Below are 11,248 nucleotides of genomic sequence, written 5' to 3' on the forward strand. Positions count from 1 at the left end.
CCACAAGAACAGTGGGAAATTGAAATTTTTGCTCAAGAGAGTTGCACCTAAAAGCACTCCATTAAAGGGACATGCATCAAAATGTGCTCTTTGCACTTCTGTATAGTTGGTGCTGCAACAAGCAGTTGTGTCCATTTCAGCCAGTCAGAAGCAATTGCGGTAGGTGCAGCAAGCTTATGTCCCTGTGCAGCCGCACAGAATTTTGGTAAAATGATGCAATATGGGAAAAAAGCATGACTATTAAGCACTAAATTGCATGTTGCTTTCTGCACGTTGGTAAGTGAATGTACCCTAGAACCTTTTTCTTGAATTTGTAATCACTAAAAACTTGACTGAATCATCTCAATCCTCCAACACTGTTTAAAGGGAAAAATTAGAATATATCCTTGTTTTTAATAGCAAGAATATATGTGATTATATACTGTAAATAAATAAAGCCAGTGTTCATTGTTGTTTTGGTCTACAACAAACTATAGTTTGCATTGCTTATATAACATTACACTTTGCATATTGAAATAAAAAGTCTTAGGCTGGCTCTACTGTCTACTGTTTGTAGTAGAAAGACATAATGAAAAAGCAAATGAAAGAAAATATGGAAAAAATAAAAATGTATGAATAATAAGGGAAAAAAGAACGGGAGTATTATCTGGATATAAAGGTGTACCAAAAAATGAATTAGGAATTATTTAGGGACATGAATGAAAATAAATTAAACAGAGGAGCAGTAAGACTAAAGGCAACAAATAGAAAAATATATTGAGGGCAATAAAGATTGTTTATTATTGTTTAAATGTTATACATTTTAAGCATAATAAAAAAAAGGTGCATGTAGCAATATCAAATGTAAATGTTGCTGCAAGTCATTTTTCAGTTTTATAAATTAAAAAAAAGTCTGACCAAACTAGAATCCACAATTTGCCCTTATTTATTAATGAAAATTTTTTTTTTCTAGTTTGATACCTAAAAACCATGAAAAATTTGAGTTTTTGCTGAAAAATTTGAGTCAAACCCCGAAAACTCGAATCTCAAAAGTCTTTTGGGATTTGGACTTGGAACAGCTTTGGGGCATAATAAATCATGAAAAAAATTTCATATTTTTCCAGGAACTTTTTCGGTTTTTGGCATCAAAACTGTCAAATTGTGCCTTAATAAATAACTCCTCAAGTGTTTGCTTTTAAAGAGAAGGCACTTTCTGATGGGGTCATTATTGGTTGCCATGGGTTATTAATTCTGCATAAATCTATTTGCCTTCATAAAAAAAGTGTTCTTCATTTGAAAAGTAGTCAATAGTCTTTGGGTCTCTATGGCATATTTTAAAGGGCACTTGAATATACTGTAAATACTGACTAGGGATGGGCGAATTTGACACATTTCATTTCGCCAAAAATTCACTGCCGGCGAAATGTCGCCGACTCCCATTAAAGTCTATGGGCGTCAAAACATTTTTTTGGAGGCACGTCTTTTTTTTTGACACACAACACCATACAAATCTATGGGCGTAATTTTTGCGGCAAAACAAGGTGAAAAAATTCACCCATCCCTAATACTTCCTGAAGTACGTATAACTTTATTTATAAAGTATATATTATACAATAAATAAGTACAGTGTGACACAGTAGGAAGAAGGCCCTGACTGAAGAGCTTACAGTCTAAGTCAGGGATCCCCAACCTTTTGAACCCGTGAGCAACATTCAGAAGTAAAAGGAGTTGGGGAGCAACACATGCATGAAAAATGTTCTAGGGGTGCCAAATAAGTGCTGTAATGGGTCATTTGGTAGCCCCCATATGTATTGTCAACCTAAATTGAGGCTCTGTTTGGCAGTAAATCTGTTTTTTATGCAACCAAAACTTGTCTCCAAGCCTGGAATTCAAAAATAACATCCTGCTTTGAGGCCACTGGGAGCAAGATCCAAGGGGTTGGTAAACAACATGTTGCTCAAGAGTTACTGGTTGGGGATCACTGGTCTAAGTGATAACTGGAGAACAGCGAATGTAGAACCACTTCAAAAGAAGGAAGATCATATCAACTAAAGACCTGTTGTACATCAATAGTAGAGAAATTGATGGGAAAATTTTAGAACAAGGTATCATTTTATGTATATCAATAGAAAATAATTTAAACCATTACAGAGGAACTCAATAAATGTAATGTTATTGAAAATGTAATTTAAAGTGGTTTGACTACTAACAAGGCCTTTTTTGAAGCTATAGAGAGAAAACTAATTGATAACTGATGGGCAAATATGACCCGTTTAGCTTCACCAAAACTTTGCGACATAGATGCAAATTCACCAAAATGCATTGAAGTCTATGGGCATCAAATTTTTGTTGCTAGACAATTTTTTTACCCATTGGAGTCTATGGGTGCCATTTTTGCGACAAAACGTTCAAAAAATTTCACTCATCGCTAATTGTGTGATAGTTATGCTTTTTTATGTAGTGAACACAGTCCATGTAGTTAAAATATTTACAGTTTTCAGGTGTATTTGATCACTGTTATCAAGTAGATTTGATCAATATTATTGATAAGTATTCCCCCCACAATCGATGACCGGATCAGCTACTTGATGCAAACCTCATCTCATCAGTGCCCATTCCAGTTGTAATCTGATCGTTTGGCCCTATGCCGATATTGCCCTGCCTTTGGTGGGTATATTGGAAGAAAGATGAACTCATTTGGCGATCTTGCCAAAAGAGCATATCTTATAGTGTATGGCCACCTTAAGTCTAGTGTTGATCTTATGATAACTAAAGTTTGAGTTTGAAGGAGTTTGTCCTCACAGTGAAGAACTACCTACACTGCTTAAAATGAGAATTCTATTCATCTAGTCTAAAGGTGTGGTCTCTGGTGTATACATCCCTTTTATGGAAAAAAAGACTTCCTACTATCTGTCTGTAATGCCCAATGTACAGTAATTCTATAAAGTAATCATGAACCCTTACAAGCTCCTTTTTCTCCAGAGAAAATAACTAAACCTTGACGGTCTACCCTCATAATTTAAATCCTTCATTCCTTTTAGCAGTTTAGTTGCATTAAAATCTTTTGTAAGCACTGGAGCTCTAAACTGCATACTCAAGGTGAGGCCTTACCAGGGACCTATAAAGAAAATATATTTCCATCCCTTGAGTTAATGCCCCTTTTGTGCAAGACAGTACTTAATTTGTACTTATTTGCTTAAGTATCAACTAAGTGACACTGCCTAGAGTTATAAAACATGTCCTTTAGTGGTTATGCACTTACACCCCATGGCTATGTAATTGACCCAGGTGTTAAAGATACAAAGGAGCAGATTCACTAACTGGCAAAAAGTCGACAGCGACCACATCCATCGCCACAATTCAAAAATTCACTCAGCCAATGCTAATTCACTAAAATGTGGAGTTTTGTCATGGGGGCTAAGGATGGGCAAATTTTTAGCCTTGTTTCGCCATGGAAATGACGCCCATAGACTTGTATGGTGTTGCACGTCAAAAAAAATGATGGGGTTTTTTTGGCAGCCGCTGGAATAGATGCGGATTGGGGGTAACAATATGATGGATGTTTTGTCTTATGCTGGGACAGGTACAGACTGGGCGCTTGGGAGCAATCTGAGGGATTGACTGCCGTTGGCCCAGGTACATGGGGCAACACGATGGCTGCTGGCACAAATACAGGGGGCAATATGAATGGTAAGGTGGAAAAATGGTACTGGGGTTGGCACTGATTGAAGCCCTTGCCTAGGGTACCAAAATACCTTGGCCCAGCCCTGGAGAGGATGGCCCCCAAACCTGCTACCGGCAGGAGCTGCATCTCCCACCATGAGAGAAGCCCTGCTGCCGGTCCTGAATCTGCAGAGTGTCGATGATAGGAAATCCAAGCAGGCTGTCACCTAGAACAGCAGTAGTAGTAGTAGTGTCTGTATCAACCAACTTTGCAGTCACAGGAGAGAACCTCCTTTCTCCATTTTCTAAATTTACCTTTGCAGTACTCTGGAAAGGTCCTACCGCTGCTGTGAAAAAACTGTTTTGTCTGTTTTGATCCAGAGGCAAGGCAAAAAACCCAGCCTGAAGCCAGTACCAATTATGCCTCAAGAAGGAAAAAATTCCTTTGTGACCCCAATGATGACTGGAAACATTCCCTGGATCAAGCAATTTGACATTCATTTAACATGAATAATACCATGCATAGTCACATTTATACTGTATAACATTACCGAAACTACAGTATAACAGTGCATGCAGGGAAACATCCTCATTCAGTTATTAATAGATAATATGAGAACATGAAGAGAAACTCCTGACATTTCATAAAATATGCAAACATGGAGGGGGGTGGGTGCAATGTTTCTACCTGCTCAGAAGATATGGAAGTGAACTTCTTCTTCCCTTGCATCATATACCTCTCTTTTCCAGCCCTAGTCCAGATTTCCCCTGTCTTAACTCATCTCTTCTCACCCAATAACAGCTACATCTGATTCTGACAGTCTTTAAATATAAACCAGTCTAATGTGGCTGCTGGTCATTCGGATCCCCTGTCATGCAGCCCCTGCATTTATAGCAATTTCCTATACACAAAAACTAATGAACATGATTCATTTTACTCTATTTATTTTTTGGTTTTCACCTAAAAACTGTTTATTTTGGCTATTGGATGGGGTTATTTTGACCACTAATTATTCTGAAAGATCAGCTATTTTGTTGTTTCATGGTTTGCACAATTAGGGGCCCATTTACTTAGCTCGATTGAAGGAATAGAAGAAAAAATACTTAGAATTTTGAATGGTCGAATATGGCTACTTCGACCATCGAATTGGCTACTTTGACCTTCGACTACTACTACGACGACTTCGAATCGAACGATTCGAACTAAAAATTGTTCGACTATTCGACCATTCGATAGTGGAAGTACTGTCTCTTTAAAAAATTCTTCGACCCCCTAGTTCGCCACCTAAAACCTACCGAGGCCAATGTTAGCCTATGGGGAAGGTCCCCATAGGCTTCCTATCAATTTTCTGATCGAAGGAATATCCTTCGATCGATGGATTAAAATCCTCCGAATCGTTCGAAGGAATAGCGCTAAATCCTTCGACTTTGATATTAGAAGTCGAAGGATTTCAATTTGGCAGTCGAATATCGAGGGTTAATTAACCCTCGATATTCGACCCTAGGTAAATCTTCCCCTACCTGTGTTTTTATTGCAATTTTATCCTCAGGATACTGGACCATTGGGGACCCACCGGGTTTCAAACTGCCGAGGACCCCCGTACGCATGCACAAACCTCGGTCGCATATTGTTTTTTTGTTGAAGCCAACCAATTGGGGAGTGTGTCCGGGCCTGCGGGGGCCCATGATTGCCAGGGCCCACCAGGTTTTTTCCAGTGTCCCGCAGTCCCAGTCCTACCCTGTTTATCCCTGCATTATTTTCCTCATGTGTTTTTTTTGCAGTTTGGTATGCAAAGGTGTCTTTTCGCTTGTTTATTCAATCAGAATATGTACTTTCCAAAAATATATCTTTTTACAGTAAGAGGGACTTGCATTACATAATACGCAGTCAGGTAGCTCAGATTACATAAACTGAGTTTGCAGGTGAAAAAATTCATATGCACTATGTTTATCTATGTTAGATTCATAATGTGTACTTTCCAAAAATATATGGGCTTCAGGGGTCTTTGTACAGTTAGGGTTTCTTGTGGTACATAATAGGCAGTGAGGCAGGGCCGGACTGGGGGTTAAAAGCAACCCAGGCAAAAAAAATCAAAGCAGCCCACATGTAAACCCCTCAGTGACTTCTAATATCCTTATCATTTACAGTAGGAGGTACATTATCCCTTATAATACATGAGTGATACTCAGAGTTCCCTGTATAACTCAGCCTGCAGCCTTGTGCCTTTATATGGTCACAGAACAACCCCTCAGTGACTTCTAATATCCTTATCATTTACAGTAGGGGGTACCCTAAATCAATATGGTTAATATGGAAAAGGCCCACATTACTGGATTCTTTCTGAAATAAAGATCAAGGAATTAAATCTTATGTTTTTACACTGGTTCCTGTGGTTCTTGCCTGATTGCACTGATCGCTGACCTGTATATGAAACTTGCCATTCACACACACACACACACACACTCCTTTATATTGGACTATGGCTTCTGTCTGGCACCCTGAGCTCTAATTTGTGCTCTGGACTCATTTAATCTACTCACCATAAGCAGGTTCTACTCTCTGTAGACTGCAGACTGTTCCATTACCCGCCTTACCCAGTCTGTGGGCTCTGTGCCAGCTATACCCAACCACTTCATTGTCAGGGCCAGTCTTACCAACTGCAGGGCCCAATTAGGGCAACTTTGGCAGGGCCCCCAGATTTAAAGTTGACAGACTATTTCTTAACGATTTTTATAGAATGTTTATTCTGTAGAAGAAAATAATGGGGCTTTGCCTCAGGCAATCACCAATGTTTGGGGACCTCTTTTATTATCTCAAGTCATATTTAGTTTGCAAATAAGAAGTTACACTACTGGGATAAAAAGATGGATCTACAATGAGCACTGAGAAAAGCGATTACACAACTTCATCTTGCCAAACCACTGCAAAACTAAACAGAGAATAAAACATACCTTCTTAACAAGATGAATTTAAAAATAAAATATTTTATGCCAAATTAAAGGTCACAGTGCAGTTGCAGAGTTTCTTTTTGTTTTACATTTGCAGATATAGCAATATGCTTCTGGCTGCTCGCTTTGCACTAATAAAAGATGATAATCCAAGTACATATTATATGCAGCCTGACTTACTTTCTCAGTCATGTCATGACTGTGTGGCGCATGGCAGAAAGGATAGTTCAGCAGGTAACGGGCGCGGGACCCAATTGCGCCCAATCGGCCTAAGGCCGGCCCTGGACATAGGCATGTCCATCTCCTGGATTTTGTTGAATATGAGTGATTATCTATCAACATTCTTGTGCCAGCAGGATTAGTGGAGAAATGTACCAGTGTAGAGCTACAACAGGTAGTGTAATGCTGAACATTAAATGCCAATGTACAAGTAGAAATACTATCCACTATGTGCCAACAAGGTCTCAGCTTTACAAGCCACAGTGCCACCAGGAACACTGTATAGCTATGGAGTTGAGGCAGTGGACAGTCACAATGCTCTCAGCCCTTAAACACAGTACAAAAACACAAGGTACTGAACGATTGGCACTAGTTAAGTAATTTATTAGCTGCTCACTTGCTTTAGCTTGAGAGGGGACTGAGATCGTTTAAGCTGCTGCAGTATCTGCTGGAGGCCCTGCTCATCCGACTTCCACACACACAGCACGGCAATAGCAGCAGCTTGAGAACAGCAACGAGTGAGAGGGCGGAGCTGCAGTGTGAGTTGAAGGAGCGGTCCTAGAGACTGCCAGATGCATTAAAAGGCAGTTTCTTATTAGGAGTAAAGATATATCACGAGCGGCCCCTTTAAAGGAAAAATAGAGCGGCCTTTCGGGCAATTGCCCGAAGAAACAGATTACCAGTCCGGGCCTGCAGTGAGGGGACTCAGATTGCAAAAGTTGAATTGGCAGGAGAGAAAATTCATACAGTTGGTACTATTTACATTCAGGGGTCCATATATACCACATACTTTGGTAAATATATGCATACTGGGCATCAAACTGTTCAGTAGACCTCTGGCATTCATATTTAAGATGACTTTCCTTTGTACATAAAACATTGTGTGAGATAAATGCAACAAACTGCAACATTTTTAGACAATTTTCAGAAATGCCATAAAAACCACTACATTTAGGAAGGATTTGCAGTTTGGTGTAGAAAGATGTCTTTGCAGTAATTGTGATGCTTTTAAAGTAGCTGAAATGACAAATAATTTGAAAGATGATAGATCATATGGGGTGTCTTTATTTTTGTGGCCCCTATAGCCACATGCTTATGTAAACCAATGCACATTGCATATCAAACTATTCAGTAGACTTCTGGCATTCATAGTTAGGGTGTTTTATTTTGATTCCTTATGATATGTCAGAGATAGGATGCTGCAAAATGGAAGCTTTGGGGTGATTTTCTGAAATTTCATCAAATTTGTCAAGTTTATTAAAGCTTTGAGGTTTGATATTTTGAAGTAGAACGACATAGCTATTCATTTTGCATTCAGGGGTATATGTACTTTCCAAAAATATAGGACTTTATGGGATTACCTCACATTTTTGTAGCTTGACCCCACAAAAAATACAGCAAATGTATTGCTTCTGCAGTAGCTGGAATGACAGTGGATGATAGATCAAATTGGCTGTCTTCATTCTGGGGGCCCTAGAGACCACATACTTAGGTGTACCTATACACATTGGGCTTCAAACTGTTTAGAGGACCCCTGGCCTTCATATTTAGGGTGGTTTATCGTGATATTTAATCATATGGAAATAAAATTTAGGAAAGTGTTGCGGTTTGGTACTTTGGAGTAGAAAGATGAATTTACCCATTTTGGGTTTGGGGGAATGTGTACTCTCCAAAAATATATGATGTTATGGGGTTAGCGTACTTTCTGTAGCTTTAACCCACATAAAATGCAGTAAATGTGTTTATTGTGCAGTTGTTTGAATGACTGAAATGATAGAGCATATGGGGTGTCTTCATTTTATCTTGGTACCTAATGTTATGTGGGAGATAAAATAATGTAAACTGGAAGCTTTGAGGTAATTTTTCAAAAATGTCAGAAAATCTTATAAAAACTGGTAACTTTAGGAAAGCATTGTGGCTGAGTAGTTTGAAATAGAAAGACATATTTACATATCTCATATTTGTTCGAATATGTTCTTTCCAAAAATTTAGAGTTTTTTAGGGTATACCCACTGTGGAGTCTGTGGCCTTGAAATAAGAAGCAGTACTTTGTAAATGTGCTAGTGTACTGCTGGGAGTTTTTACCTCTACAACTCAGAAATCACCATAAAACTATATATATTTGGTATTGGTGTATTCTGGAGACATGGGCTTTCCAAATCATTTGTCATTTCATGCATAAAATAAATTATGTTTCTACTTTATCTGTTTATATTATGGACAATGATTTGTTTTTCTTGTATGAAAATTAGAAGCTTATAACTTATTACAGAAGTGAAATGACATCAACATTCTAGCATATTTTGAACATTTAGGTTGTTCCAAAAAAATATATATATATATATATTGTTTTCCTGGGTAAACTTTAAGCCCCCTCCAGGAAAGGTCCCTAAATTGAAAGAGCACTAATGTTCAAAACTGTCTGGCAATAAACGTTTGAAAAAATCTTCTTGATATTTTTGAAGGACTTAAAAATGTGCTCTTCCTGACAATTTATAAATGGAAAAATTCCTTGTATGAACATAAATACTTACCACAAAGTTGTGTTTATCAAATATGTGGAATTGAAAAATATCATGGTAAGACTATAGTATTTAAAAAAGTAATTGGATATGTAGCAGGAAATTATTCTCTGCTTGGTCAGTTTGAAGTTATATCTGAATATATTATTTTATTCTGTAACTGTGTGTAATAGGTAGGGAGCATTGAATAGTAACAAAGAAATTTAACCGTTTTAAATAGAATTATTCAGAGCAACATGGAGACTTTGGGAAGCTAGACTAAAGCACAGTCTGACATAATTATAATTAAAATTAAAATATTGAAGATCATATAATATTTGATCATTCCTTCTAATGATAAATTTATTTGTTGAAAAATTATAATACATCACAGAACCAACTACATTCTTGGAAATACATTATTAACTATAGCTCAACTTTCTTTTAAACCTTTATATATATTTTTTCCCTTTTTCTGTAACCTCTTGAAAATGGTATATTTTGATTAAAACTGGCAGTGTTTTAATTTTAAAACTAATGTAATATTCAGTACTTAAGTTTAATATGGCTAATATGAAGTAGTTTAAATAGATTTGTGAAAGCAATGTAAAATATGTTAATACATATTTATATGCATTTTTGCTTAAATGTAACCCTTTAATCTATCAAAATCTATGTAGATTAGTTTCCCCTCCATTGCAATATATAGGTTTCATAAAACCGTGCTAGCACACAGTCATAGTACTGTGTTTCTGTACTCACGCTTGGTTTTGGGCTGGAAAAACTGGACAATTTCCATAATTTTCTTTTTGAATGAAGAAAAACGTAGGCACCTAAAGCTTACTAGCGCTAAATAGATCCTTAACTAAAATAAACCTTGTTATAAAATAACATTGGTACAACAAAAGGTATCAAAGCAAGCATTTGAAAGATTAGCTTCTATCTGTTACAATAAACAAACAAGAGGTTGAGTGACAGTTGAAGCTAATGGAAAGATGGCTATGCTAAACCAAAGAAAGGTTTGGAACAGTGGGCGTCACTAAAACAAACTAAGAAGAGAGTCACCTTATCCAACTGAATCTATATAAAGAGTGCTGACCATGTCAAAAGGAAAACTTGTTTAACACACATTGAATAAACCTGGAAGACCCATGGGACACAGTATACAGTGGCACTTAATCTATGGTAATGAGTACAGTATAGCACACTACAGGAATTCAATGTATGCCTATGGGAATTAAGTATCTCATGATCTAGAGTGACTACTACTGGACAGTGTTAAATCCTAATTCCCCTTGACAAAGGCCTTGGTGCCGAAACGTTGGGGCCATTCTCATTTTTCTGGTAGGTGTATCCGCTCCCTTGCTGATTTCTTGCTTGCTGCATATAACTAATGGGTGGTTGATATTCTATGCTACTTTTTAACATTGTCAAAATTATGCCATGTTTTGTAAGGCGTTGTCTGTGTAAAATGTTTTTTTTGAACAAAGAGTAAAAATTGATTTTTAAACCACCCTTTTTGCCAAATTGTTTTTGTTTTGAGTGTGCAAACATGCAGATGAATCAGTGATATGGGTTACCTGAGGTAGGGGTAACATTTGTTTCTGCACCTCTCACTAATCTGAATTGAATGTTTTTGGTGTGCCCTCCATTTATCAGTAACAGTGTTAAATCCTAGTTACAGGATGTTTACTAACAAACTTTAGCTGGCTATGCCTGTTTGTTGTGGAGGGCAAAGGGATATACAGTAACTGGAAGCTCTTCCATTTGGTCTAACAACAGAATAAGAAACCAAGGAATAAATATCAGTTGATGTATCTGAAGAAACATCTTCTCTAGTCACATAAACATAACAATATATGTGCGCACACCAAGACATTAGGTTACAATAGATAAAATATACCTTATAAATAAGTATAAATGCTGTATGCTGTATG

This window comes from Xenopus laevis, chromosome 9_10S (genome assembly GCF_017654675.1).
Source record: "Xenopus laevis strain J_2021 chromosome 9_10S, Xenopus_laevis_v10.1, whole genome shotgun sequence".
In the NCBI taxonomy this organism is placed as follows: domain Eukaryota; kingdom Metazoa; phylum Chordata; class Amphibia; order Anura; family Pipidae; genus Xenopus; species Xenopus laevis.